Raw genomic sequence first — 5,193 nt, forward strand, 5'->3', positions numbered from 1 at the left:
CTTCTGGGAGCCATGACATTTAAAATGTCATGGCTCCCAGCAGAAAACGTTATGCGGGGTGTGCCGGAGCGGGTGGCAGGCTGGCATCAGTAGACGCAGCTCCCGGCAGAGGACGTTATGCGGGGTGTGCCGGACCAGGTGGCAGGCTGGCCTCAGTAGACGCAGCTCCCAGCAGAGAACATTATGCGGGATGTGCCGGAGCGGGTGGCAGGCTGGCCTCAGTAGACGCAGCTCCCGGCAGAGAACATTATGCGGGATGTGCTGGAGCGGGTGGCAGGCTGGCCTCAGTAGATGCAGCTCCCAGCAGAGAACATTATGCAAGGTGTGCCGGAGCGGGTGGCAGGCTGGCCTCAGTAGACGCAGCTCCCGGCAGAGAACATTATGCGTGGTGTGCCGGAACGGGTGGCAGGCTGGCCTCAGTAGACGCAGCTCCCGGCAGAGAACATTATGCAGGGTGTGCTGGAGCAGGTGGCAGGCTGGCCTCAGTAGATGCAGCTACCAGCAGAGAACATTATGCAGGGTGTGCTGGATCGGGTGTCAGGCTGGCCTCAGTAGACGCAGCTCTCGGCAGAGGACGTTATGCGGGGTGTGCTGGAGCGGGTGTCAGGCTGGCCTCAGTAGACGCAGCTCCCAGCAGAGAACATTATGCGGGGTGTGCCAGACCAGGTGGCAGGCTGGCCTCAGTAGACGCAGCTCCCAGCTGAGAACATTATGCAGGGTGTGCTGGAGTGGGTGGCAGGCTGGCCTCAGTAGACGCAGCTCCCGGCAGAGAGCATTATGCAGGGTGTGCTGGAGCGGGTGGCAGGCTGGTCTCAGTAGATGCAGCTACCAGCAGAGAACATTATGCAGGGTGTGCTGGATCGGGTGTCAGGCTGGCCTCAGTAGATGCAGCTCTCGGCAGAGGACATTATGCGGGGTGTGCCGGAGCGGGTGGCAGGCTGGCCTCAGTAGACGCAGCTCCCAGCAGAGAACATTATGCGGGGTGTGCCGGACCGGGTGGCAGGCTGACCTCAGTAGACGCAGCTCCCAGCAGAGAACATTATGCAGGGTGTGCTGGAGTGGGTGGCAGGCTGGTCTCAGTAGACACAGCTCCCAGCAGAGAACCTTATGCAGGGTGTGCTGGAGCGGGTGGCAGGCTGGCCTCAGTAGACAAATGGATACAAAGGAGGAAGAAGTCATTCATTTTGCCAAGGTGCCTACATGCCTCGAAGCCAAAAGCAAAAAGTAATCAAATGCACAAGTGTGCAGGTAAAAATACTTTTAATGAACAACAATGGTACAATACAAAGGCATGGATGTAAGTATAAATAAGTTACAAAGACATAGGGGGTGATAAAAATCCCCACATGTGGATGCATGCAAAATCGTATCAATTAAGTTACTTGTAGCTCACTGGTATGGTCAGTGCTGAAGGCATATAACAACATAGTGCAGACAAAGAAAGTACCAGCCGAAGAAATCAACAAGTCGGCTACACATTGTAAGTTAACAATACAGCAAAAGACCAGAGGCCAGTATGGAGCTTACCAGGGTAACAGGAGGAAAAAGCGTGCAGGCACACACAGGGAAAGTCCCGACACGTGTTTCGTGTGGCGACTGCTTCAGGGGACTGTGGACAACAGGACAAGGCGAGAGTCTAATATACCTGCCGTACTTATGCTGGATTGGCAACACCTGTCGCAGTTCAATGGGGCGGAGAGGCGCAGCGTCAGTATGGGCGGCTGCTCAAGCGTCATCCGGGTGAAGGAAATCCCTTATTGACGTCACAAACCCAGAGGACGCCGGGAAGAGAGCCGCACCCACCGCGCATGCGCGATCCCGCAACCAGGAAGTGCGATCGCGAAACCCATATTAAGTACTGGCAGCAGTAAGGGCAGAGAAGAGCAGATGGAGCTCCTGAGGAGGAATGTCATATATACTAATAACTCAGAGAATGACTCAAATATGGCACAATAGGTAAATATAGCTATGCAAGTTTAGTAAGAACAAAAGCAGACCAATTGTATTTAGGCTGCTTATTATAAGCAGTATACCGGACTAAAGCATATATAGACATATCATGGATGAAAAATACATATATTGAATATATATAACATCCCAACCAGGTACAGAATGAAAACATCTGCTTTGATTAGTTTGTGGAGCGAAGAATTTACTGCGGTAATAATCCAGAATGGTTTTTATCAAACACTCCCTTTTCTGTAGTTCGTATAGGTGTTCAGTATTCTGATTACTGTAACTTCAAAAGAGGTGGCGTAATAAGCATCCGGCAGGCATATTAGAAAAGCGAGAAAGTGGACTGTGAAAAAGGAAAAAGACACAGAAAGTGAAATTTAAAAATTAAAACATAAAAATTTTTTTTGTTAAAAAGACTCAACAGAACATGAGCAGCACATGGGAATTGCAACCAACCAGCAAAAAGCATTAGCACAACCCACGACGGAGGAGACGTGGTGGTTTAAAGGAATGACGCAAACGTTTGTCTTTCATTCAGTCCGTTGGGTACCACGGACTCAAGCAGAAAGATCCACCGACATTCTGCCCTTGCCAACATCCTATGAATATCCCCGCCCCTAAGTCCAAGGTGCACCTGGTCAATTCCCCTCACCTTAAAACCTGAGGGGTCCGACCGATGGTGTACCCTGAAGTGGCGGGGAATAGTCTTAAGAGTGTCAACATCCTCAAGTTTAACTTGTTTTGCGGCAATTATATCCCTCACATGTTCCCTAGTGTGGACTTTGAGTTCACGGCTAGTTAGCCCGACATATATTAAATTGCATTTGCACGTGGCATAATAAATTATGCCAGTGCTATTGCAGGAAATATAATGTCGAATATCAAAAGTCCTAGAGCCACTAGAGGACGTGAAGGATGTTGCCCGAACGATATTACCGTGGTTATATAAAAGCTTAAGTTGGTTACAAAGTTCCCTGTGCGATCTGGAGTCAGTCATGTCCCTCGGTGTCAAAAACCTTGTTCAGCTGGGTCTGCCATGTAGTTTCGCGGACCCTATAATCCATACTGTTCAATAATACTGTGAAAAAACACAGAGAAATACACATGAAAACCGTAGAACAGTGTAGCTGGATCTTAACAGTCGTAAAAGGCAAAGACTTCTGGAAGCATAAATGGATACAAAGGAGGAAGAAGTCATTCATTTTGCCAAGGTGCCTACATGCCTCGAAGCCAAAAGCAAAAAGTAATCAAATGCACAAGTGTGTCATCATTCAACCATCAGTGGGAACACATCAGAGGTATCCTCTCTAAACACTGGCCGGTTTTACAAACTGAGCCCGTGTTGAGAAACACTCTGCCTGACCGCCCTCTTATGACGGCTCGTCGTAGGCCGTAGCCTACGCGACATGCTGGTCCACAGTCATTATTCAAGACCTAACAAATTACCTTTTTCTACTGGGCGACCCTTAGTTGGGTCGTTCCCCTGTGGATCATGCATCGCGTGCCGCCACGGTAATATCGTTCGGGGCAACATCCTTCACGTCCTCTAGTGGCTCTAGGACTTTTGATATTCGACATTATATTTCCTGCAATAGCACTGGCATAATTTATTATGCCACGTGCAAATGCAATTTAATATATGTCGGGCTAACTAGCCGTGAACTCAAAGTCCGCACTAGGGAACATGTGAGGGATATAATTGCCGCAAAACAAGTTAAACTTGAGGATGTTGACACTCTTAAGACTATTCCCCGCCACTTCAGGGTACACCATCGGTCGGACCCCTCAGGTTTTAAGGTGAGGGGAATTGACCAGGTGCACCTTGGACTTAGGGGCGGGGATATTCATAGGATGTTGGCAAGGGCAGAATGTCGGTGGATCTTTCTGCTTGAGTCCGTGGTACCCAACGGACTGAATGAAAGACAAACGTTTGCGTCATTCCTTTAAACCACCACGTCTCCTCCGTCGTGGGTTGTGCTAATGCTTTTTGCTGGTTGGTTGCAATTCCCATGTGCTGCTCATGTTCTGTTGAGTCTTTTTAACAAAAAAAAATTTTATGTTTTAATTTTTAAATTTCACTTTCTGTGTCTTTTTCCTTTTTCACAGTCCACTTTCTCGCTTTTCTAATATGCCTGCCGGATGCTTATTACGCCACCTCTTCTGAAGTTACAGTAATCAGAATATTGAATATATATACGAACTACAGAAAATGGAGTGTTTGATAAAAACCATTCTGGATTATTACCGCAGTAAATGCTTCGCTCCACAAACTAATCAAAGCAGATGTTTTCATTTCTGTACCTGGTTGGGATGTTATATATATTCAATATATGTATTTTTCATCCATGATATGTCTATATATGCTTTAGTCCGGTATACTGCTTATAATAAGCAGCCTAAATACAATTGGTCTGCTTTTGTTCTTACTAAACTTGCATAGCTATATTTACCTATTGTGCCATATTTGAGTCATTCTCTGAGTTATTAGTATATATGACATTCCTCCTCAGGAGCTCCATCTGCTCTTCTCTGCCCTTACTGCTGCCAGTACTTAATATGGGTTTCGGCCGATCGCACTTCCTGGTTGCGGGATCGCGCATGCGCGGTGGGTGCGGCTCTCTTCCCGGCGTCCTCTGGGTTTGTGACGTCAATAAGGGATTTCCCTTCACCCGGATGACGCTTGAGCAGCCGCCCATACTGACGCTGCGCCTCTCCGCCCCATTGAACTGCGACAGGTGTTGCCAATCCAGCATAAGTACGGCAGGTATATTAGACTCTCGCCTTGTCCTGTTGTCCACAGTCCCCTGAAGCAGTCGCCACAAGAAACACGTGTCGGGACTTTCCCTGTGTGTGCCTGCACGCTTTTTCCTCCTGTTACCCTGGTAAGCTCCATACTAGCCTCTGGTCTTTTGCTGTATTGTTAACTTACAATGTGTAGCCGACTTGTTGATTTCTTCGGCTGGTACTTTCTTTGTCTGCACTATGTTGTTATATGCCTTCAGCACTGACCATACCAGTGAGCTACAAGTAACTTAATTGATACGATTTTGCATGCATCCACATGTGGGGATTTTTATCACCCCCTATGTCTTTGTAACTTATTTATACTTACATCCATGCCTTTGTATTGTACCATTGTTGTTCATTAAAAGTATTTTTACCTGCACACTTGTGCATTTGATTACTTTTTGCTTTTGGCTTCGAGGCATGTAGGCACCTTGGCAAAATGAATGACTT

The sequence above is a fragment of the Anomaloglossus baeobatrachus genome, chromosome 5, assembly GCF_048569485.1.
Source record: "Anomaloglossus baeobatrachus isolate aAnoBae1 chromosome 5, aAnoBae1.hap1, whole genome shotgun sequence".
Classification (NCBI taxonomy): domain Eukaryota; kingdom Metazoa; phylum Chordata; class Amphibia; order Anura; family Aromobatidae; genus Anomaloglossus; species Anomaloglossus baeobatrachus.